This window comes from Aotus nancymaae, unplaced genomic scaffold (assembly GCF_030222135.1).
Source record: "Aotus nancymaae isolate 86718 unplaced genomic scaffold, 86718_ANA_hifiasm-v0.15.2.pri h1tg000007l, whole genome shotgun sequence".
Lineage (NCBI taxonomy): Eukaryota > Metazoa > Chordata > Mammalia > Primates > Aotidae > Aotus > Aotus nancymaae.
In genome coordinates, this window is record NW_026988418.1 from 52,497,689 (window position 1) to 52,523,904 (window position 26,216).

The 26,216-nt window shown below is 41.2% G+C and overlaps 1 protein-coding gene across 3 annotated transcripts in view; it reads left to right on the top strand.

Moving 5' to 3' along the window:
* LRRC8D (leucine rich repeat containing 8 VRAC subunit D) overlaps positions 1-26,216 on the top strand; it is a 117,190-nt gene that overhangs the window by 7,371 nt on the left and 83,603 nt on the right. For 2 of the 3 annotated variants that reach the window (XM_012464828.3, XM_012464827.3), the window contains exon 2: positions 15,418-15,561. The gene's annotated coding sequence lies outside the window, so the exon portion shown is untranslated. Of the gene's footprint in view, positions 1-15,023; positions 15,117-15,417; positions 15,562-26,216 lie in introns of those variants that run through there. The other variant, XM_012464826.3, reaches the window with a different exon arrangement.

Genomic DNA, 26,216 nt, shown 5'->3' on the forward strand with positions numbered 1-26,216 from the left:
AAGCCTCACTTCCCCAGGAACGCATAAATCCCATTGCTGCATCTTACCGTCAACAGGTAGCTAGCACCGCAGTGAGTTCTACAGAACAAGGATAAAGGATGTACAAGAAGACACCTTTTTCTGATGGTCATTGGCCGCCAGAAAGCTGCCTCTCAAAATCTCTCAAAAAAAAGGCTGCCTCTCAAAATCTGCTATGGAGACAGGAAAGAACTCTTCAGACTGGTTATTAAATGCCATCAGTCAAAATTATTTTCACTGATTGCTTCCAACCCAATTTTAAGAAATATTAGAAAATTAAAATTCTTGGAAAAATCATCCCCATGATGCTTGCAATGGCACTCTACTGAAAAGGCTTTTAAAATTAGTTTATTCTCAGATATGGCTAGTTTTTTGTTTTTGTTTTTAACTTAGCTCGTTAAGAAGTAGTTGGACAATGTACGGAACACCTAAAGTTATTAATAATAACAGCTATCAGGCACTTAATGATTGTCCAAACCTATGCCCTGGAATTTACGTGCATTCTCACGTAATCCTCAAAACAATTCTGAGTGAAAGGTAGACTTATTTCCATTCTACAGATGAGATCATAAGGCTGGAGAGGTTATGTAATTTGCAACAATGTCACATAGAGGTGGAATTTGAAACCAGACTCGTTTTATATCAGACTTTTATATTTTAAATCAGACTTTTAAATATTTTATAAAATATACCTATTATCTACTGTACCCTTTCTCATTTCTGCACATTTTTTGTATTTGTTTTATAATACCTGTAATACCTATTGATATTTCTGCTACACGAAAAAGAACATCGGGTTTTGGGCTGTAAAGGTACCTGGTAACTCCTGTAGTTGATGCTGCGTGTTTGAAGAGTGGAGCTGTAGTGACGCCCCAGCATGTAGGCTTCCAGGCCAGTGCTCTTGTCGTCCCAGATTGGTCTTAGAAGTATCAGCCTGTTGGTAAAACTACTTCAATGAAAATTTATCCTGGAATTCAGAGGGTAACTTTAAATCACTTAATTGTGTTGGTGTTTTCTCTAGCCCTGTTCTCTTTTGTCACCCATATTGACAATAAAATGCCACTTGTAAAGTACATCTTTTTTTTTTTTTTGAGACGGAGTTTCACTGTTGTTGCCCAGGCTGCTGGAGTGCAGTGGCATGATCTTGGCTCACTGCAACCTCTGCCTCCTGGTTCAAGTAACTCTCCTGCCTCAGCCTCCCAAGTATCTGGGATCTGCAGTGGCATGATCTTGGCTCACTGCAACCTCTGCCTCCTGGTTCAAGTAATTCTCCTGCCTCAGCCTCCCAAGTATCTGGGATTACAGGTGCTCACACCATGCCCAGCTAATTTTTTAGTGGTGTCTCCATGTTGGTCAGGCTGGTCTCGAACTCCTGAACTCCTAACCTCAGGTGATCTGCCCGCCTCGGCCTCCCCAAGTACTGGTATTACAGGCAAGAGCCACTGTTCCCAGCTGTAAAGGACATTTTAAGCACCCTCCTCCTAGTTAGATCTCACCTTACCACAATAACTACTGTACATAAATATATCATGCAAAGTTATACCTAATTTTGCAAAGGTGTTATGTCTTAGCTGAAAAAACTGCTATAACAAATGTTTGCTGAACAAATGCCATAAATATATTCAATTAAAAAATCTATATCCTCAAAGTAAATGAATAAATAAATATCCACATATCTACATCATAGTCATAGGCTATTTCATTCATTCCTTTATTTTTTAAATACAGTAAAATTATACTTCATTATACCGAATTATAATCTCTTCACTGGAGTGAATTTATTCTGTTCAAGTTTTACTTTAACAATTTAATTATTAATGTTACTGTTTAGCCAGTAATAAAGTACAAATTGGGAAGTAGGCTGTAGTTTTATATATCTTGCCCAAAACACCCCCTTCCTATGTGCGCGCGCACGTGCACACACACACACACACAGAGTGAGAGAGAGATACGCTTGTTCTTTAGCTTAGCTCTCAAGATATTTTTCTGTTCCAAAATATTTTCTCTTTCATCTGTTCTAAATTCTTTTTCTTATAACTTATTTATACCTGGTAAGTTCTGTACCAAGCAGAAATTAGATCTGTAATTTCTGTGCTAATCAGAGTTGGATACTAGCAGTAGCCTGGGGGTCTTGAGCAAATAGTGTGCCTCAGATGATTTGTGGCAACAGGCACTCGTCCTCAGGGTGGGGTCATCAGGAGTGGGAGGCCTGTCTGAAGTGGGCCTGTTGCACAGTGCATTGTTGCTGTGTGGGAACGTGTGGGCCTATGTTGCCAGATCTTTTGATTTTTTTTTACTCTGAGCCAGAAATCTGCATTATTGTGTAAAATCTGATTTTAAAGATTGGCTAATTCAAAATTGTAGAACTTCCTGTAAACCAAACAAAATAGCTTTGTGGGCTGGAAACAGCTTCTTAATTTAGACCCTTGAAGATAGTCCTTTAGTGGCCAGATAAATGGAAGCATAGGGTTTGAGTAAAAAGCACAATATATATACATATTTTTTGAGATGGACTTGGTGCGTGGTCCAGGCCAGAGTGCAGTGGTGTGATCTCGGCTCACTGCAGCCTCCACCTCCTAGGTTCAAGTGATTCTCCTACCTCAGCCTCCTGAGTAGCTGGGATTACAGGCATGCACCACCACACCCATCAATTTTTTGTATTTTTAGTCAAGAGGTGGTTTACCATGTTGGCCAAACTGGTCTCAAACTCCTGACCTCAGGTGATCTGCCCGCCTCAGCCTCTCAAAGTGCTGGGATTACAGGTATGAGCCACCATGCCTGGCCCACAATACACTTTTTTTTTTTTTTTGAGATGGAGTTTCACTCTTGTTATCCAGGCTGGAGTGCAATGGCATGATCTCAGCTCACCGCAACCTCTGCCTCCTGAGTTCAAGCAATTCTCCTGCCTCAGCCTCCCGAGTAGCTGGGACTACAGGCGCGCACCACCATGCCCAGCTAATTTTTGTGTTTTTAGTAGAGACAGGGTTTCACCGTGTTGACCAGGATGGTCTCGATCTCTTGACCTCGTGATCCACCTGCCTTAGCCTCCCAAAGTGCTGGGATTATAGGCGTGAGCCACCGCGCCCGGCCTACACTTTTAAACATTAAATTGACACAAATTGAAACTTGATTTCATCCTTTTCTCCCCAACCCCAAACATGAAGCAGAGCAAAGCAAATTCCAAGCCCCACACTTTTAATAACAATTTCTGACCTTTAAATGTGTTGTATTATATCTGCAGTGGGTACATTTGAACAGGTTGTCTGGCCTGAGGAGTAATAGGTTTAGGGAGAAATAGGTAGAATATGAATATAAGTGGGGAGAAGACAGGTGGGACACAGAGAGAGAGAATGAAGGGTAAGAGCCACTTAGAATTGAGTAAAGAGAGCATCTACCCCAGAAGATAAGGGAAGATTTGTTAATATCTTAAAATGGATTTGGGGTAGATGAGGAAGAAAGAGAAAAAAATACCAATATTTAGAAATAGTACAGAATTTATGTTGGTGGGGGGCAAAGAGTGCTATTATTTTGCCATTCCTAATGTATCATGTTAATGTATGATGTGGCTTCTCCAAAAGCGGAACTGGAATGAGAAGGAAGGGAAAGGGTTTATGTCAGAAAGAATAAATAGGGAGTGAAATAAAGCAGAGGGGTCCGAAGAACAGCTAATAGCAAAACGTAAACCAAGAAAGCTGGAAAATGTTTGCATCATGGAAAGTTGGCTGTGTTGGAGTACAAAGCAACACTTTTCTTCCCCTACCCAAAGTATGACATTGAGGGGGTATCACAGCAGTCCCTAGGAAAAAGATGGTTTGGAACACCAGCTTGTTTTGCTTTTGTAGGGCTAGCCTCCAGGGTCCCTTTGTGTGAAACAGTGTCAGCGGGGCTGCGTCTGCCCTGTCAGGGCACACTACCGGCAGGACATTGTCTCCTGGGTTTTAGACCCTCTCCACCATCTGGGTATTCTGGTGCAGGATGGGACCTCAGGCCTTTACTGTGACCCCAGTAGAGTTCCTGTCTTTAGTTTTATTTGCTTTTCTGAGGCAAATCAACATTGTTTGTGTAATTTGTTGTACGTATACCCTCTTTGAAAGAGAAGAGAGTGATATTTGAACAGATTTCCGCTACTAGCAGAATCCTAGTCTGAGAGGATTTTTAAAAGCATTTTGCTCTTAATCATCCCACGTATCTAAGTGCCTTGTTCCTGGAATTTCAGCATTTGGGTCGGGTCTTTTGATTCATCTGCAGGTTTATTCCAGTCCTGGGACTGTCCTCCCTGTGTGATCTGAACTTTGTCTTTCTAGACTGGTATAACTTTAAGTTTTTAATACTTTGGTTGCTTTTTAGAATAAAGGCAGTTTTAAATGCTCCCTTCTGTTTGTTACTTTAATGCAGTAAGGATCTTTATGGATTGTTTTCCCCCTTATGGAAACCATTTGTAGTACTGAGAGAATAGGTTCAGGTTTTGCCCTTGCACTGTTGTTGGGAAGAAGAAAAATTCTTCAAATTCCACTGCTCGGCCTTCTAGGGACTCTACCCTACAGACTGAAATCCTGGAAGATCCTATCAGGAAGTGAAACTTGTAAAGAATCTTTGTGCTCATTTGGGGCATTATGGATTAACAAGTTGTATAAGAAGTCTTGTTTAACCTTCTTATAAAATACACTTAAAAAAGAATCCAGTCCTAGTGACTAATCTGGAAATGAGAATAGGAAACACTTCACCATGTGCCAGGCACTGTTTGCAGCACTTTACATATGTTACCTCATTTACTTCTCACAGCAGCCCCATTTTGTAGTAGAGGGAACCAAGGCTGGGTTCTCTAGTCTAGCTGCACCTCCCGATCACCACGAACAGCCCAGGTCTTTATCGGAGGTGGCAGAACTGTGATTTGAACCCAAGCTGCCATGGCTTCAGGACCTGTGCTTTTTAGGACTGCGTCATTGCCCCTTGAACTCTCTCACAATGATGAACACAAATTTGCTTTAGAAACTTGTTTTGCTTTCCACATTACCTCAGTCTTAAAGTCAAAATCAGAGTTTGGTTGAAAAAAGAAAGGAAATCATACTCTTTCCCTGATACTGCCTCCCCAAACCAAATGACGAAATGAAATTGTGGAGACAGTTTCCATCGAGGAACAGAAAGCTGACTGAAGGATCTTCCTGGAACAGCATACTAAAATGCTGGACTGATCATTACAGAGGCTGCAGTTGGAGCCGTGTTGCTGTGACAACACACATCCTTGGTGCCAGAATTGTTTTTAATAGCACAAAACCCATCTTGTTTTACCTTTACCTTTACAACTGGTGGATTTGGCAAGCTTCTGAGAGCACTTTTAAAATTGCTTTTTGCAACTTATATGGAGGCAGTGGGAAGGACCTAGAATCTGGAGCTTTAAAGACTTGAATTCTGGTCCCAGCACTCTCTTCTGTGGACTTGTGTGACCTTGCGTTTCATCTCCTGTAAATGGGGGAGGGGATAGTAACAGCAATAGGATTGGTTTGGTGAGGATAAGAAGCTATTATATATGACCGTATTTTATTCACAACAATAGCCGTGTGTATCAGGCAGTGAGCTGACCAGCACGTCCTTTGTAAGTCTTGGAATGCATTTTCCATGGGTGGGTGGTGAGGTAGGTGGCTGGGGAAGGTTTGTGTTGATCTGAACCCCTTTCCTTTCCTGTTCTCTCCTTTACCTGTATTCTAGTGTGAATGATAGTGTGGGTGTCAGCTCAGTTTTTGGCCCAAACTCCTTTTCCTTGGTTTTCCCCCCTCCTACCTTGGGCTCTCTTCCAGTTTGCCTACAAAGTGCTGTTTGTTGCAAGGGTGAAGCAGGCGATTCTCCGAGCACCGACACTGTGGCTGCAGGCGGTTACTGTAGTTCAAAGCAAACAGCCAAGCTAGAGTAGGAGAGACAGTGACAGGGCTTGTTCATCAGAATTTTGAACGTTGATTTTTTGAAGGAAAGGAGAGTACAGATAGAATAGGAATAGAAATATTATGAAATGTTCTTTATCACAGGACAAGATTGGGTAAGGATAAAGGACTTTAAGAAATCACTTAACATTTATTTGAAAGCAAATGCTTTTTTTTTTTGAGTAAAAGCAAATGCTTTTTGAGCATTGACTTTGCCTGCAATGCATGGTAGTGGGATGGGAAACAAAAGTTAACACTAAATATTAACAACAGCTATTATGTTAGTGCATTTCAGGTGGTCCACAGTGGGCCACGTTTCATGTTTTACACTTATATCAGCTGTGAAGGTTGGTGTCATTGGTGTTCCGTTTCAAAGATTACAAGACTGAGGCTCAGTGTGTTTAAATAACCCACTCAAGGTTACAGTGCTAGTAACTAGCTGGGAGAGCTACACTTTGACTTAGGTCTCGTTTTCATCCCCAATATGAAAGATGAGTAAGATGATGTTCCTGCTTTGAAGAGGAGACCTGCATGGTTTAGTATAATTCAGCACAATGTGCATTATATGTTGTAATTCTTGTGAGAGCTAAATTTTTTGGACATTTGCTCAGAAGGAGATACTGATTTTGATTGGAAAGATCAGGGAAGGTCTCACAAGGAAAAATACCTTGAGTAGGGCCTTGAAGGATGACAAAGATAGTGACAGGTGGAGGATTGATGGGAGAGCTGAGGGAACGTTGGAGCAGCAAAGCATGGAGATGTAGAAGTACAGAAGGTGTTTGGGGAATGCTGCTGGGATAGAGTGAGGGATGGAGGAGGAAAGGAAGCCAGAGAAGTAGTTTGGAACAGATCACAGGGGGAATAGAGTGCCTGTTGAGGAATTCAGACTTTACTTGCTTGCCTTTGAATAAAGGTTATTCCACTGAAGGTTCTTGAGAAGGGAAATAGTTTTACCTTGATCTCTGCCTTCAGCGATTCTGGTGATAGCATGGAGGAAGTAGATAGTCTGTCTACAGCGGGCTTTTGCCAACTGGGCTACATCTAACAATCACTTGGGAATTTCTTAAATGTGCAGATTCCAGGAGCACCCCTCCACCCCTGTGATTTCAATGGTGCACATCTGGGGTGGGGCCTGGGAAATTGTGTTTTGAAGGCCCCTGCAGGTGGTTCTGAGGGCAGCCTGGTGAGGGAAGGATTCTAGAGAGCATTGGGGCATTCTAGAAAAAGGTCTGAGCTGAGGCTAATTTTGAGTTTGTCATTGTGTGGATGATTTTTTAAACTGTGGGAGGGGGCCAGTCATCCTACTTTCTGGTAGATCTGTCTGTGTAGGTTTTATGGTTTGCTTTTTGTCCTCTGTAAGTATTAAACAAGAATCTCTCCAAGCATTGTCATTTGGCCGAAATTTTTTACATATATTTCCTTTTCAAATCTAGAATGTGGGATGGCTCTAATCCTTATACCTCTGTGCTAGATTTCTCCCTTTTTGTTGCTGTTTCTTTTAGAAGGCAGCAGAATATATAGGATTTTATTGTGGGCTGTTCCTTCAATGACAGTCTCTTGAAGAGCACGAGTTCTGGAGTCTACTGCTGAGGTTTTTACTCTGACTTTCTAGCCATGGGACCATGGGAAACTTACTTAATTTTCTATGAAATGAAGATATGACAGTATTTACCATCTAGGGTTGGTTGTGAGGATAGGCTAAAAAGCTTAGAATGGTTCCTGGCACATAGTTAACACTCAGGTGTTAGCTGCTGCTGCTGTTATTATTGTCATTAATTCTGAAAATACCCAAAGTTATTCATTGTCTGCATTGCTCACATACTGAGGGGTTTACTTTAAAAAATAACTGTACAGGCCAGGCACAGTGGCTCACGCCTGTAATCCCAGCACTTTAGGAGGCTAAGGCAGGTGGATCATAAGGTCAGGAGTTAGAGACCAGCCTGGCCAATATGGTGAAACCCCAACTGTACGAAAAATACAAAAATTAACCGAGTGTGGTGGCGGGTGCCTGTAGTCCCAGCTACTTGGGAGGATGAGGCAGGAGAATCACTTGAACCTAGGAGGCAGAGGTTGCAGTGAGCTGAGATCATGCCACTTCACTCTAACCTGGGCGACAGAGCTAGACTCCATCTCAAAAAAAAAGAGAAAGTTTTAATTATTCAGTGACACTCTTTCCTTTCAGAGCCTTTTATTTTCTAGAAAGGTATGCTTTTCTACCATAAATAAGCCTGCTAGGATATACTTAGAACCCATATCTGGGCAAGAACCTCTTCCTGCATGTTGGCTGCAGAGCTAATAGTGCAGTTCTTCAATCTCTTAGGAGCTGCATGAAATGATGCTCACCTTTACATTTCCTGGGGCCCAGCCTGAATATAGGTCATTTTTTTTTCAAATGTTTCAGACCTCTCTTACTCTCGTTTTTTGACTGCTAACATTTAAAATACGGTTTTTGCTGGGAAGACAGATAGTTCTACCAAAGGAGAAGCTATTTCTCAACATTAAAGAAATTAGAAATTATAATTTATGCTTAAAAAAATAATGTTAGTTCAAATTTTAGCTTGCTTCTCTCTCCCTTCTCTGCTGTTCTTTATCCTGCCATGTGTTTGCAAACCATTCTCATGACCTTCTGCCTGTACGGCATATTTGTAGTGGGGCCAGATTATACATACGCCACTGACTTTTTCATCTGACCTCCTAAACTCAGCCTTTGAGCCCCTTCTTTTCTTTAGGTTTTCCTAACAAACTCTTGTTGAAAGGAATATTATTTCCCATAGAACTTTACTGATAGTGTATGAAATAATAGGATCATGCTCTGTGAAGTTCAGATCTGAAGTCCTAACATTTTAAACATGTATCTGTTTGCTATTGCTTACTTAGTTCAGTCTTGGCATTTTAGGTCTAGAGGTGGTTACTACCCACTGGACGTCCGTAGCCACTCCCTGCAAATTAAAGGGGACACAAAAATGAAACTGAACTTCTGTTTTTCTTCACCTCTCTGCTAATTTAACTAAGTCAGTTGGCTCGCTCTCATTGGCGCTCTTCACACCTCCCAAATTAATGTTATGTGCAAATTTGATCAAAACAGTGTAATTTCTAAGTTACTTTTGAGTAAAGATTGAATTCTGTTCCTTGTGGCTTTTTTCTTCATCATACTAGTAGATGTAGCCAGTGTTTTTCTTTCTAGCCTGCTTAACTTGTGTGGTTCTTGGAGCAACATAAGCTTTAGTTGATTTAGGATCCTGATTTCACAGGACACTGTATCAACTGCTTTACCAAGATCAAAGTACATGGGTTCACTGCATTCCCTTCAGTTGCTAATTCAGTTGTGCTGTAGCCAGGTAATCCTGGAGCCTTGAAATCCAGGATTCTGGTTAAGGTGAAGAAGCAGCCCTTCCTCCAGGCTTTTTCATTTTGCAAATATCTTTCCTTTCTTCTTAATATTCATTTATTCAGCAATGTGGCCCAAGCTCTGCATCCCTGACTTCCGGAAGCTTTCAGCCAATGCTCCTATGACCAGTGGTTACATTCTTACTACAAACTGGAAAATCTCTGAGCCCCTCACCCCACTCCTTTTATTCTGCTGTGTCTGTGGCACTGTACCTCATGAACTTTCACACTAGAGAAAGCAAATTCAATCCAGTTGTGTCTTGTGGGTAAAAAAAAATGTTTTGGTTAAAAGACTGGTCAGTCAGGCTGCCGAAGTTTTAGGATTTACTAGCAGTGTGACTTTGGGCAAATTATATAACATTTCCATATCTGTTTTCTCATCTGTAATATGGAGGTAATGATAATGCCTACCTCATAGGGTTGTTGTCAGGAATAATTGAGTTAATACATGTAAAGTATTTGGCATTTATTAAACTAGGGTTAGTTAAAAAATTGATGAATAAACTTGTAAAAGTTCATAATAAAGTTTCTGGAGTTTTCAGGTACTCTTTCTCATTCACGCTATTTACCTTGGCTATTCTAGTACAGGCAAAGGAAAGCAGATGAAATTCAAAGTATCCAGTTTTGTAACCTTAAATTATTCATGAATTATTTTTCTTCATGTAAACTCCATTATAATGTATAATGGAGAACTGTATTCAAGATATGGTGTGTGTGACTTATTTATGAACTCTGAAAGTCATTTTTAAGAGCATTTTTTTTCTTTGCTTAATAATAAACATTGTATTTATTGTATGTTGTATTTTTAGGATGCAACCCTTTACATTGTTGAATTTTTTAATATGTTATTTTAAAAACAAGATTGCCTAGGTCAGGCGTGGTGGCTCACACCTGTAATCCCAACACTTTGGGAGAATGAGATGGGTGGATTATTTGAGTCCAGGGGCTTGAAACTAGCCTGGGTAAGGTGGCAAAAGCCTGTCCCTAAAAAAAAAAAGGAAAAATTAGCTGAATGTGATGGTGATTGCCTATAGTCCCAGCTACTGGGGAGGCTAAGGTGGAAGGATCTGTTGAGCCCGGGAGAACAAGGCTGCAGTGAGCCGAGATTGTGCCATTGCACTCCAGACAGGGCAACAGAGTGAGACTCTGTCTCAAAAATAAAAATAGGACAAATAAGATTGCCCAAAGAGAATTAAAACAATGTTTCAAATAAGGAAACAGATACTACCACAGAAGATTAACAGACAAAACATGCCTTCCAAAGAAGAATGAATTATAGGACAGTATTTAGTCTATATAATACACATAACAATCAACAGTCATTAAATAACCCAAGGCTATTCATTGCTAGCAATCTGTGCTGGGAACATTTTGAATAGTCTTTTATACAGGTATTTTCATTTAGTCAGAATTTTGGGGTATCTTACCCTTCTTTCACAGTATCATGCTCAGTAAATCCCAGTACATCAACTAACATGGCCCACTTTACATGCAGTTTTTACATCTAATTGAAAAATGAGAGCGGAAGCTTGGAAAAAAAGTATTAAGATTTTGTTTATCACGGTTTGATCAGTAGGTCTGTCTTATTATTTTATAAAATAATATCCAGCTGCAGTTCAAGTGCATATTTTACCTAATTTATATCCATTTATATTCCTATGGCTTAAAATCATTTGGCCTGTTACAAAATACGTGTTTATCCTTTACACTTCACCAAAATATGGCAAGTGATGAGGGTGTATGATGCACTTGAGAAAGAACATTACAAATTATGTTTTAAAACTGGAATTTTTTCTGAGTAAAAGATATGTAGTGCAGAATAATATATCCACAACCAAAATGCACCCATTCATTTCTATTCAATTAAAAGAAGGAAGAACAGACCCCAGGTGAGTTTTAGCTCCATTACCTAAGGCTTTGAGAATATCACTTAACATCTGTGAGCCCTGCTGCTGCTTCTGTAACACATTAATAATGACACCTCCCTGCAAAGGCAGTTCTCATAATTCACTGAGGCAGGGCCTGTGAGGGTTTTTCCTGTGTGATGTTAGTAATTTTGTGCAAGGTGTGTGAGTTCATCATGTGTGTTGGAAGCTGAGGAAATTGAAGCACTGAGCTTAGAGAGATACCAGCTCAGGCCTGTAGCCACCCTGGCCCTGTGTTTCTGCCTTGTGGCTGGATCTTCTAAGTCATGCTGTGGGGTCCTTTAAGAAGTGCTTTCCTTATTAGCTTGCTCAAACCCAGGAAACTATCTTACAGGCATATTTATTAAAAGATGATTTGCAACCCCTTGCTGCATTTTGTCACGTGAAATGACACTTACCTTGGCTCCTTGAAGATGGCTAATGGGTAGTTGCCAATCAGGCCAGCCAGTTGGCTCTGAGAAGGGCTTCCTTGAAAGCCATGGTTCAAGTTTTGTAGAGGCCAGAAGGTGAATGTGAGTTCCAGAGACCTCCTTCCCAGAAAATTCTGTTGCATGTGCTATCCTGGAAGTGAAGACAAGGTAGGGACACTGCTGTGAGGGCTGATAGTGCAGAGAGGTCATCTCTTAGGTAACCAGACAGCTTGTCATTTTTTATTTTCTTCTTTTCAAAATTCATATGTAATAATCACCAAGAATTCTGATATTCACACAGAGAAGTGCTTGTGGCAAACATTTTTAACTGCCAAACTAAGATCTTTCTTTTTTAAGATGAAGAAAGATAAGCAGCATTGTTTTATAAAGATGAGTTTATCATCTCCTCCTCCACACCCATTAGTCCTCAGAAAAGCTATTTCTTGAAACTGAATTTGGAGCTTCTAAAATGGCTTTCACAGTGTTGCTGTCTTCATCTGGGGATTATGGTGCTTAGGGAGTGAAGACTTTCAACGTGAACATCCCAGATTTTTCCAAAAACTTTTGTGGCATCATTTGTGCCTACCCGCGAGTGTATTGTTTTTCTTTTTATGAGGTTGTGATTTTAATACACACACACAGAGAGAGAGAGAGAGAGAGAGAGAGAGAGAAGCATAACAGTGGCTATGAGAAGGAAACGCTTCTCCATGAAACATGGAACAGGTGAATAGCTGACCCCGGGGGCAAGTATGAGAATGGTGTTCAAGCCTCATGGTAGATAGGATTAGGAAATGTCAGGAGCTGTGTTGTATTCTCCAAACTGTAAACTTTAGGAGTCCTACAGAGTGAATGTTAATAAATATTTTTGATCAGGAGGAGGGTTTGGGTTTATAGGGAGCTTAAGAGAGAGAAATGTGGCTGCCCTTCCCCCACAGCTGGCCACTACTCTGGAGGGGAGAGTATGACACATTTGGGTATGGACACAGAAGCATAGGTGAGTGTGGTTGTTAGTCTTCCACCAAATGCTCTTCTGTGTTTTGTTACCTGTTAACCATATAGATTTTCCTATGTACCATTAAATTATCACTCAGTACAGCACTTGGACAAAATAGGAATAGTCTACTGTTGACTGTTTTTAGATTAATAACTTTGAATTTTTCCTAGGAGAGATTTTAAGAAGTTACATAGTCTAATCTCATGAGTGCCAAATATAAGAAACAAAGGCTCTGCAGGTTTAAGTTTTCCTTTGCCTTTTCTTAAGAATTTAAATTTTTTCTTCAGAGGTTTTCCTTTGGGCTTGTGGATAATGAGTAACAGAAATGAAGGAGGGCTACCAAAAGATATTTTAAAACATAATTGTGTCCTTAAAAACATGGTAATTATTGACAGGGTTTTAAAACGACAGAAGTTTCTAGCTAAATGCCCTCCTTCACACCCCCACTCCCACACTGAGTACTTTGTGGGAAATATGTGGTAGCTCTTTGGGAAGAAGTATTAAGTTTGTGAAAAGAAATGAAGAGTTGCCAGGTCCAGGGTAAGCAGAGGACTGAGAGAAGGAAAAAGGTGGACAGAGCTAAAGGATGCTAAGATCCCCCGGGAATTCTTTTAGTAAGCGGATGCTAAGATCCTCCCGGGAAGTCTTTTAGTAAGAAGCCCTCATTAGAGTGTGAGTGCCTGATGGACAGGAATGCATCTCACTGGTCCTTGCAGTCCTCTTCCCAGCCCCTGCCTTTGTACTTGAAGGCTGCAGTCATCTGGGTACGCTACTACAACTCAGGCCTGTGAGGTGGGCAGAAAGGGTGGACGAGATGTAGTTCATCATTTGGAGGCCTCAGTATTGCCTTTTTTTTTCTTTTGAGCACACAAGACTCTTAATCACATTTTCATATGTGTTCTGTTTCTTGGCCTGCATCAGGAGGCTCATAGCAGCATGCTACTGACAGGTGAGTGTGAACTAAGTGTTAAAGGAGAAGGAAACAGAAAATGAGAGAATGCCAACTTGAAGCCATGTGTGCATTTTTGTGAACAACATTTGCCACTTTCTTAAAGAACCCCAGTTAGAGAAAAAATAGTGCAGGGAGCAAATTTTAGTCGGCTGGTTAGGTTCTGAACTGTACAGACTTTGGACCTTGGCATACGAGTAGTCATTCTAGAACCTTTTGAACTTTTGCCACCAAGTAATTCTGAAAAGGCTGATAGCCAGCAGTAGATAGTGGAAAAAGCCAGTGTCCTCTGCCTGAAAAATTAAGGTACATATTATCCAGGTGGCTAAAGAACCTGCCTAGCACAACAGCAATAGCTGGTAAGTGGTAGGATCATCCAGAGATGAAGGGATGGATCACAGGATGGTTGCTGTGCTGGACTTTCGCCCTAGAATTCATGATCACTGTAGGAATTCACAGTGTAGGGGAAATGGTGCAGATTTTATAATTAGGAAAGACCTGTATTCTGCTTTCCATTTGACCACTATCTAGCAGAGACATGGGAATACTTAATGTCTCTGACCCTGTTTTCTCACTTAGGGATAGGGCTTTTGCAGATCTGTTGGGAAATATTCGGGTCAAGAGGGGTTTAAAATGAGATGTTGTCTGGCACTGAGTAGGAGCTTAATATCAATCAGTTCCTTTCTGCTTCAGTCAAAACTGACCTTTTTATGTGAGTAATTATTGTTTGTATTCCGTTCTCCATTTTGAATATTGAACCGTGAATGCCAACAGCCTTATGATAAAAGGGGCCATTTGTCAGAGACAGTCCTGTAAGTGCCTTGTAACCTGGTAGATTCTGCATATAAGGGCAGGCAGGTTACAAATGCGAATCCCCATAGCTAGTACACTCTGCGTACAGCAGATTCTTAAGCCATCTGTCTACCCTTTTTATGACTATCGTGAAGTCCACATAAGCCAGAGTTCAACAAAATGAATGAATGTAATCCCAGAACTGTGGAGCTTCTCTGTGATTACATAGCACAGAGAACTACAGAACCGTTTTCTGGAAGAATGCACCATGCGATTATGCTCCATGTGGAATGGGTATACCTAAATGTTGGTAGACTGAGGATGAGGTTGACAGGTTGATCTGAGTAGAGACCCTGGGAGGAAGCTAGGATACTATGTAGTTGTGTTGTTGTTGCCGTTGTTTTGCAGTTCCTGGCTGCTCAGTGTTGGCAGCTGTGTGCACGCTTTCTCTTTTGAGTCAGCGAGGCACACAAGTAATTTCCCATCCTGAATCTGTCACAGCTGCTGAGCTGTAGTGGCTATAACTGGGATGTGGCTATTAACTTTAAAAATTTGCATAAATCCAGCCCCCACTCCCCTGCAGAGGCTCAGTCTTGTCTTTACACCTTCCCCTGAGGTGATTCTTTTCTGGGGGTAAGAGTGGGAACTGGGGGGAGAAGAAAGGAGGAAAAAGAAGGCGGACCACTCTGGGCACCAGCGGAGGAAGTGTGGAGTCCATTGATCTAGGTACTTGTGGGGAGGGGAGAACTCGAGCAGCAGCTGCCAACGGAAGGGCTGTGAGTGAGCAAGCGGGCGGCTGGCAGCGAGGCCACCGGCAGGGGGGGCCCGGGCCGAGGCCGCGCCACCTCGGCACCACGCGGGCAGCCGGTGCGGGGTGACCGCGGCCAGGGGAGCGCTGGGTGCCCACCATGGCCGTTATGCAAGCGGTGGCCCCTGGTCCTGCCTCCCCGCCGCCCCGCGTCCCTTCCTCCACGCTGCCGACACTCGGATCTCTCTTGCTCTTTCTCTCCCCTGTGTTTTCAAACAGGAAGTGCACGGCTGTCGATAACGTGCTGCCGGGTCCCAGGATGGAGGAGTGAAGTCCCCGTCGCCGCGGTTCCAGCCTCCGGAGCTCGCCCAAGCCGAGTCCCCAGAGAGCGCCCTGAGGGAACAGGGTGGCCGCCTGGTCCAGGTGCGCGGGGTCGGGTCTGGTCCGGGGCGCTGGTGGGGAGGTCCGCGGCACGGAGTGCTGCTGGGATCGGATCTGCACCTCCAGCTCAGTGCTGCAGCCTCACTCGCCGGTCCCCACCACTGGCTTCTCACCCCGGGGGCTCTGCCAAACTCTGGCTGCTGCCGCCCTGGGTTCGGGCCGGCGGAAGGCCCTGGGCGCGTGCTGCGGACGCGCCTGCCAGGACTCTACCGGGGCGCTTTCCAGGCGGGACTGCGCTGGGGCTGCCAGTGCCTGGGGAGTCTTCCTGGAGTCCCCGGCTGCCCTCTCTGCTCTCTCCTCCAACTGCTGCTGCCTGAAGCGGCAGCTCTTTGTTCCTCCCTTGCTGGTCTGAGGTTATGAACTTAAATGTCCTGGGAGGCAGGGTGGTGTGAAAGCAAGGGGTGGGGACGTAGGGAAGAGGAAGAAGATGAGTTGTGGGTGAAGTGTAAGGTGGACAGGAGAGAAGAATCTTAAGTGTCCATGCTCAGAAGTCTCAGCTTTTCAGCTGCTGAAACAGAGGACCACGGTTCCTTGCCTTCTGTTTTGGGAAAGCCAGGCCGTGCCAAATGGAGGGAATTAGTGATGCAGACACACACCAGAAAGGTAGGGACCAGGAATGAGACACAGCAGCGAGTTCTGAGGTGTTTAGTCTGGTGTCTGGCTTGTTAACTCCACCGTGGTTTCTTAGCCAGGCTTCCTTGCTGAGACAGAAGGTACTTTAACATATGAGCCAGGCATCTTTATTAATTCCATTTGTCATCAAAGTAAAATTGAGAGTGACTTTTCTCGAATTCACCAAGTAGATTATAATTTCACATCCACATCGTGTTCCATCTCACACGTTCATAGAAGGAGAATAAAACGCTAGGGCTGGTCTTATGCTACAGACTTTTGCATCTCTATTTCCCTGGCAGCTCCTCTTTCTCCAGACTAACTCAGATTGACTTCTCCCCCCAGTGAAAGCCTGGCCTTGTTTTACTGCCTGTTTATCTACCTGGTGAAACTCCAGGCTTGAGGAGGACACTAAGGGACTGGCATGGTTGAGTAGGATCAGTCTGACCAGATCATTATATGGTCTCAAATTAAATGTTTGAGCCCTGTTAAAGCCAGTAGCATCTTCTTAATTTTTATTTCAGAGGAAGGGATGTGAGCATATGACTAGAGGGGAGGAAAGTGAGACTCTGCCAGAGAAGGTCTCTCCCTGTAGCACCGAGGAAAAGTGAATCTGTGTAGCACAGTATCACACATACTGTGTGCTTTCACTTTATTGGGTAGCCAAGCCATCTAAGGAGTCAGGGTTAGGTGTAGAATTTACATTTATGACATGGGATGCTGACTATACATTCTGATGCTAAAAATTTTATAATAAAACATTTACTATCTAATTAAGTTTGCTTTGAAAGTAAAATTTACCAGGGTGGGACAAATTTACCCACCTGAGTACAAAACATGTACTCATTAAGTACCTGACATTAAGTAGCCAAAATGCACATTAAAAACTGAACAATTAAACTTATCCTTCCTGGATAGACATGGACTTCTTAAGTCTGAATTTAATTGTGAGATGGCTGTGTTTATGCCTCTTCTTGCCAAATATATCATGAAAAGTGAAGAAAGTAATCAAGAGAGATTCTTTTTTTTTTTTTTTTTTTGAGATGGAATTTCGATCTGTCACCCAGGCTGGAATTTAGTAGCTCTGTCTTGGCTCACTGCAACTTCTGCCTCCCAAGTTCAGGTGATTCTCCTGCCTCAGCCTCCCGAGTAGATGAAATTACAGGTACGCAACACCATGCCCAGTTAATTTTTGTATTTTTAGTAGAGACAGCGTTTCACCATGTTGGGCAGGCTGGTCTCGAACTCCTGACCTCAAGTGATCTGCCCACCTTGGCCTCCTAAAGTGCTGGTATTACAAACGTGAGCCACTGCACTCAGTCAATTGAGAGATTCTTGAAAGCCCTGTACAACCATAGTGTTTTGCCTCTGCTTTTATCCCATGTGTATTCCTTGCCCCCCAGTTTTTTATCTGGGGACTTTCTTTAGCATCTGTCAGTCTGCTCTAAGATACAGTAGAACAGCTTTTGTGACCCTCCAAATCTCTTTCCCATTTAGGTACAGAGTCTCCTTCCATTCTACTGATACTTAAACTCAAATATTCTATCTGGCCTTTAGATTGTCATTTCTATTTGCACACTGTGTGTTATGTATTTTTTCTTTACTCCTTTCAACAGAGGTAAACCCTTCTTGCTCCTTTCCATGCTGTAGTGAAGTAGGATTCATTTTCTCTAGTTTATGGAGAGAGAAAACAGGCTGATGAGATGTGACTTGTCAGTGGTCGTATTAGTAAATGGAGTTGTTGAGACCTGAACAAGGGTCTTTTGATGTAATGTGTGGCTCTTTTGTAGTCTGGAAAGTTGCTGCCTAAGGAAGAGGTGGCAGTGCTGATTCAGGTGGTCCTTTACCATTCCAAAAGAAAGCTGGATTGCCTTACCACATCTCCAGGTTTCTCGTTACTCCTTTTCACTCAGGCTCTGCCTGAAGCTCAAGGTTTGTTTTTATTTTTGAGGCAATTTTTTTTAATATTTGAAATTTACACTTCCTCTGTGTCTGTGATTAGATTTAACTGTGTTTGCACCAGTGTGATTTGTGTTCTGCCAAAATTCTAATAGTATATTTTAATTTACAGATATTTTTTGTCAGGTTTTAGTGAGCAAGTATCTTTCCGAGGGACCAGATTACCATATTTTAATTTTTTAGAATTAAAAAACCACTTCTGGCTTACTCCTAGAGCAGTTTATGTCCCAGAAAATTAATTAATTAGTAAATGATGTATATGACTCCACTCCCCACTACTGCTGCCACCATGCACATCCCCTACGCTTTCATTCCAGCTCAAGGTAATCCACTGAGAGGGTCATGTTACAGAACAACGTGAGTAAACCCATGTAACTTTAAATTATAGATGAAATATTTTTGTAATATTCCTTAGATGGAAGTAAGTTTATTTCCTTATCTTTGTAGCACTTAAATTTGAGGCTGTCTTTAGCTATGGTTTTAATGTTGCACCATTAACTAAACTGTAAAATAATGGTTTAATTTGTTGTACTGCAAATTAAAATTTGGAGTACATTTTTCATAAGTGTTGGATAAAATATTCATTTTCTCTTCCATAATTAGAGTATTTGTAGTGGTCTATAACTTTCCCTCTGTAAAACTGTGGTCAAAACCCTCAGAGAGAGAAGATAGGGGAGGAGCAAAAGAGAAGAAATGAGAGATCATTCTTCTATAAGGGAGGAATGAAATGATACATGTATAGTTCCTTAGTACACAGTGCACTGCCTTTTCTGTCTGTTGGTGAGTTGCAGTGGCTTGTGAGCTAGCCGTGTATCTCTTCCAACAGAAAGGCTAAAAATGAAAGGGTAACTAGCTTTGATGTTAAATGCCAAGGAAAAGTTAATGGCCAAGAGGGGACTAGGAGTGGAGATAAATGCAAGTTAAGATTTCATTTTTTCAAAACCTTTTTTCTTTTCATGTATATTACAAAGCAAAAAATAGCTTTCTTAGTCAAATTATAAACTATAATGCAGTGGCCCCTGACCCTTACAAAAATCAGGAAGCTTTTATTTAATATTAAAAGATTTCAATGATCTTAACTGGTTCACTGTTGACTTTGTATCTCTTATAATTGCAAATGTTTCATGAGGGTTATGTAATTTCACTCAGCTGAGTATATATTGCAAGTAATGACTTCAGCATCTTCCTGTATTTGTAAAATAGCACTGCATGTATGCATGAGATAGGGATTCAGCCTACAGACCTCTTCCAGCACCCTGAAGTCTATAGATTGGGAATCGAGGCCAAAGCAAAACAACTGCTCCAGACTGAAAATGTATAATATATTAGCCATCAGCATATAAAGATTCACAGATGGAATTTTTCCTCTTTGTTGTACATTAAATGGGTGATGTGGGAAGCCCTGATATTGGATCTGGTCTTGTCTCTGGGCTAATTGTTTTTCATGGTCAGCTTTGAGATCTTTGCAGTTAGTCATGGATAACTGGATTTCTCCTAAGAGCATTTTGCCTGCAATACATCTGTGAATATCCCTTCCCTGTTTTTGTAGAGTCAGGACTCTGAGGCCAGTTGTAGAATCACGACGGTCATAGCCACCACCACTACCAACCTTGTATTCATTTCCCAGAAGCTAAAAGAGGCTTCCCAGTCTTAACCTTTACAGTTTAAGTGTAAGAAAAAGGAGATTTGATTTCTCCCTGTTCTGCAGTGGAAAAAACTGATGTGTGAATTCACATTGAATTAGTCCCTGATTTCTGTGTGTGTTGTATGACACAAATGTAAGTCATTCTGCTTAAGATAGGTTGAGCAGGGCCTGGAAATCTAGTAGGGTTATTTCATGAAGTTGCTTTATTTGGTTAAAATAAATCACTTCCTATCTATTGAACACTATAGTTTTCAGGCACTGACAAATAGACATTGGTTATCTCTAATCCTCCTGGTATGCAGAGTGGGTAATAACCATGTTTTATGTGAACAAACTGAGGCAGGCAGAGACTCCAAGTCACATGGACAAACCAAGGCCTGGACTCAGATGCAGATTTGTGCAGTCTCTAACGCTGAAACATTTCCCTCACTGCATACCCTGCTTTCCTTTTTCTTAAACTAGCCTATGTAAAGAAGTGATCATGGTTTGTTTAGTCTTACTTACCTTTTCAGCAAAGGTTAAGTTAAAACTATAGAGAACATGGAGACAGTATGAATTGGGACATGTAAGGGTCAACACTTTTATGAATATTTTTGGTTTCCATGTAGTATGTATTCATTTCTTCCTGAGGAACCTAGACATATGGAATTTATTGGCCTTCATGACAATTTCTTGAGACAATATTGCCCACAAACAAAATTGCTGGATCATAGGATATATGCATACTAGGAACTGCATAATTTTACTGGGAACTCTATAGGTAGTTGTCAACTTTATGTCTCTACCAATACTGCATAATGACTTTTTCTTAAACAGATTTCCTGATTGCTGCCAACCTGATAGATGTTGATTATATCTAATCGTTTAATTTTGCCTTTTTCTGATTGCTAGTGAGGCCGAACATGTCTTCATCTACTTAATTTAATTTCCCTTTTCCATGAATTGTCTTTTTACGTCTTTAGCCTATCCTTTATTTTCTGTTGGGTCTCTTGCCTTTTTCTTGCAAGAACTTCTTGAAATAATTTTTGTAGTGTTTCTTGTATACTCTAGAAATTAATTCCTCATTGTCTTTAGACACTGTAACTTTCTTCTAGTGTGTCGCTTTTCTAATAATTTTGTCTATGGTGCCTTTCAGTAATAGCAGCAATAAAATCTTTAGTTTTAATGCAGTTATCTCATCACTTTATAATATTATTATGGTCTGTGCATTTTGAGTCATTTAAGAAGTCCCCCCCTATTCCAGGCTCACAATATTGTCTCTCTTTATTTTCTTTTATTAACTTCAGAGGTTTGCTCTTATCATTTGGGTTTTTAAACCACTTGGAATTTGAGATATGAAGTATTAATCTAAATTTCAGTTTTAAAAATCTGGTTCATATTATGAGCCAGTTTTCCCAACACTATTTACCAATAATACATTCTTTCTCCACAGAGTTTTGGTGCTACCTCTAGCGTGTAAGTGCATATATGTAAAGGCCTCTTTTTGAGATCTCTATTTGGTTCCTGTTGACTTAATTGTATGTTCTTGGATCTTTGATACACTGTTTATTTATTTATTTGTTTTAAGTTTAGGGGTACAAGTGCAGGTTTGTTACATAGATAAACTTGTGTCAAGGGGGTTTGTTGTACAGATTATTTTATCACCTGGATATTAAGCCTAGTACCCATTAGTTATTTTTCCTGATCTTCTTCCTCCTCCCACTGTCCAGAAGGCCCCACTGTGTGTTATTTCCCTCTATGTGTTCATATGTTCTCATCATTTAGCTCTCACTTAGAAGTGAGAACATGTGGTATTCAGTTTTCTGTTCCTGTGTTTGTTTGCAAAGGATAATGGCCTCCAACTCCAAGTCCCTGCAAAGGACATGCTCTTGTTCTTCTTTATGGCTATGTAGTATTCCATGGTGTATATGTACCCCATTTCCTTTATCCAGCCTGTCATTGATGGACATTTAAGTTGACTCCATTTCTTTGCTATTGAATACACTGTTTTAATTGTTCTGTGTATCTTTATATAACTTATTAGCATGACTTCTTGTTACATGGACATTTATATAATTTGGTCATATTGGCATGATTAATACTTTAATATAAATTTTTTAAAGTTCAAGACTTTAAGATTATTTTGAGGCAGATTCCTTGCCCTTATTTGCATGTGTTAACTTTTTGCAAGTACACATTTTCTAAAAACACATTTCTAAAAGACACATTTTTCTAGGAATATTGTTTGATTTCCTTACTTGGTAACATAATATTGCTGACATTACATTTTCTTCTGTTTTTGTTTTTTTGTTCTCTTTTCTTTCCTTTCTTTCATTAGCAGTTATGGCTCCCTTTCGTACTTGGTCATCTGTGTAGGGCAGTGGTGTCTCACTTCAAAGGCTTGTCCTCCTCCATTGCTCTGTATATGCTTATAGAGCTATGACGTACATTCCTGGTATGGCTTTTGATTGAATCTTTTATGCGGTGTGATGCTGTACTGACTGCATGAGTGAATATTCTTGAAAGTCTCTTAATTATAGATGTCTCTTTATTGTTGGGAAGACTTTGTCAGTTTCAGCTTGATTTTGCCCAAGTTTACTTTGCTCCCATCTTCTCAGTTTACTGGGTCTTATTCTTCCCCCCGTCTCCAATTTATGTCACACTGAATGCTAGGTCACTTTATTTGATAAGTAGGTGTTTGTGTGCCTGTGCAGAGTACGATGTATTTTCCCCTTGGTTTTTAAAATGTGATGAAACCATGTTGGGTACATAGCTTATTATTATAAATAAATTTGAAATCATTATGGGGACAAATTAAGGTCTCAAAATAGGTATGTGTGACAAGGTTAGGCTAAGACAAAGATGTTACCCTTGGCCAATAGTTATAGGATTAGGTAGATGATAGCTGTATTTTTTTGTGTGTGTGTCTGTAGTTCTTCAGGTGCTTTATGGACACAGGAGAGAGTTGCAGACTTTTTAGTTAACTGCTGAGATTTACTAAGCTTGCACAAAGTCTGATAAACTCATAATATGGAATGTTCTAGAGTCTAAAACCCACTGAGACAGATAAGACTGATATCTGTGGGCTGTTGGAATCGTTCTCCTATTGTGCTTTAAATGAGATTTATTAGGTATTCTCTTGAGTTTGATTATAACAGCCCTCGCTAGTGACCTGACTAAACTTACATGCTCATTAGAGGACTTTATCAGTATGGAAGTTCTCCATTTCTCATTCAGATTCCTCTGTGCTTTCCTTTCCTCTTTTTCAATTATTGTAATATAATTGACAGCCAAACTACTTCATCCATTCAACAGGAAACATTTGCTGAGCTCTAAATTATAAAATCTTATTCCCCCCACCTCCTGTGTACCATTTTGTTAAGTTCTGGGGTTGCAATGTAGCTATCAAAAGGTGCCTAACTTCTGAATATAGACTCATAAACCTTTAACTGGAACTTAATTTTTATAACTTAAGGCACTTTATAGCAATATATTGTGTTAATGATGATAAAGAGTAGGACATATAGGAGGGAGAGATTTGTTCTTGTTTGTAAGGAAGGAATTCCTGAGGGAGGTGATTTTGGTGCTGAATATTGAGAGGCTGAGATCATTTACCAGGCTGAGGTGGAGAAAGGCCAGACAGAGGAAACAGCCCAGGTTCAGAGCCCCAAAGGGCTTAGTGAGTGCTGAACATGGAATATGAGTGAATGGCGCCGAGTGGTGGTGGTGAAGAGGGGAGAAGACGCTGGAGGTGCCTACTGGCTTGGATTCTTGGTCAAGCCCATGTCTAGGGCCATGAATGTCGTTTCTGGAAGTATGGACTTTATCTTGACAGCACTGTGGTATCATTAAAGGGAAAATAAATGCTCTGATCACTGTTTTCAGATATGTGGAAAGGAAGCAGGGAGAAGTCTAGTGGCTACTATAATAATCCGGGCAGACATCATGAGGACCCAAACTAAGGTGATGAAGGTGAGAAAGGAAAGGAGAGACTGGATTGGACAAATGCTGAGGAGAAATAATTGATTCTTGATTAGATGGAAAGTGGGAAGGGTATAAAAGGAAGAAAAAAGAGAGATGATTCTTGATTCTTCTGGTTTGGATGACTCAGTGTCTGAAGGTGTCATTAGTAAGGGTGGAAAACATAGAAGTTAGGGGGCAATAGTGAGTTCAAGTTGAAGTGGAGTTGGGGTGTCTGTGGGGCATTCTTTTAATCTTAGAGACCTGAGCCCCAGGAGAGAAGTGAGGGCTGGAGACAATTGTTGAAGAGTGACTAGAATTGACTGTGTTAGCGGTGAATGTCATTGAGACTCCACAGGGATGGCCAAAGGATCAAAGACAGAGCAGACAAAAGAAGAGGAAACTCTGAAAACAAAAGTGAAAACGTTGAGTACCAGGTGCTTTTTGTTTGTGTGTTTGTTTTTATATTTTATACAATTCTTAGAACAATCTCCCGTGAAATAATGATGTTATTGCCTTTTACAGACAGGGTGTCTAAACCTCAGGTGAGGAACTTGCCACGCTGCCAAGAGAGTAAACAGGGAAAAGCCATCAGGTCTGTCAGGCCACAGGAAGGTCCAATAGAGTGAAGACTGAATATAGGAAATTGGATCTGACAGGTAGATATTCAGTAGGTGATCAGAAGAGTTCTAAGGCCTAACACTGGATTGTCACCAGTGAGGAAAGAGGAGGAGAAGTGGGGGCAGCAAGTGGAGAGACAGCGAGAGAGCACAGGCCGGAGAGGGAGCAGAGGCACGCGTGTACACATTTGTCTGCGAGGAATTGTGTGTGTGTGTGTGACTGTGACTGGAGCTTATAGTTTGGTTGAGAATAGTGGTGAGAAAGTGACTAAAAGTAGAAGAGGAAATCATTAATGGAGTAAAGTTCCAGAAAAGATGGGGGGGCAAGTTCTAGAGCACAAGCATGCTCAAAGGGGTTGCTATAAAAGGGAATTGGGACGTTTATTCCATTGGGACAGGAGAAGAGGGGGAAGAGATATGTGTGACTGTAGGTGAATAGGCAAGTGGATGGGAAGGAAGTTGAGAAAGTTTGCTCCTGATGGCTTGGATATTCTCAGTAAAGGAGGAGATGAAAACCTCTGAGAGTGTGGGGCCTTGAGGAGACAGCTGGAAGTTAGTAACAGTTACTTTTGAAAAAGGAGCCCAGTGCTCTTGGATGAGTGATAGCTGTGCATCACTGAAGGTCCAGCTGGGGTTTAATCAGTGGTGGGTAGGTGCCGATGGAGGATTTTTTTGCTGTTTGTTGGAGTACTGTAATAGGAATAACATGAATGACCTTTTAAAATAGAACACACGGGCCTTGCCTAAAACATTAAGTTTGGATGGTTATTTAAAGATTGCACAGGAGGGGAGAAGGAGCAGTGGACTGAACATTAGGGAACTTGAGTGCTAGTCCTAGTTCTTCCATTTAATGAAAGATAGGGAGTTCTTCCTCCCCGTCTTTCAATGGAGGAAGTTGCATTTAATGTCCTCTGAAGTCTTCTGTCACTCTCAGAACTTCTGTGATATTTGCACATTATTAGACAAAAATGAGTGAAGAGAATAAGAGCAGCTAGAGTCCTACCATTGATCATTTATGGAATCTTCTGATAGCAGCACTAATGCCAGAGCCTTTGGGAAGTTGCCAGCGTGAAAGCAGGACAGCTGTCAGCTAAACATACCCAGGTGTCTGCAGTTGTGTCTGTGTATGGCAATGGGAGATGGGTAGCAAGTCAGAAAAGGGGAAGGACAGGAGCATGAAGCTGTGATCAGATTTGTGCATGAGGTAGACAGTGTGGAATTACCATGTGCCCCTCCTGCTGAGTGCCACAGTTCCCTGAGGAATCACTGGTAGCAGATGATTTTGTCGTTTCATAAGAGATGATGCTCTTTGCATTCATCTCTTTGTTGTTTATCTCTCTCTCTCTGATTGCGTTTTCCTTTTTTCTAGGCTCATTTCTCCCTCTTAGTTAAAAGTGTGGTATCGTAGAAGAAAATCAAACAGTTGGCGAAGGCTAAGTATTCATAGTATCTTACCTTATGAGTCCATTCTTCTCTCGGCTTCCATCACTGCACCTTGATATTTCTTTGCCTATAGATTTTAAAGGATTTCATCACTCCTCTGAGTTGGGTATATTATTCCCTTGGAAGGTGTACTTATTCTTCAAAGCCATTTAACTGTCTGAGCCCCCTTTTAAGAACAGTGATAACATCTTAAATCCCTCAAGGTGTGGTTAGCATTAAAAGGTGAATCCAGTCAGGTGAGTGGCTCCAGAGATTAGTGTAATAATTTAACAGGCCTAAGCAGGTGATAGGACACTCCTTTGTAAATTAAGCCTCTAATTTTTCTCTGTGCTCATGCAGATTTGAGAGAAACCTGGGAATTTCCTTTTCCCCATTAAGTTATTACACAACTTAATGCTTGGAAAATTCTTCACAGGAAG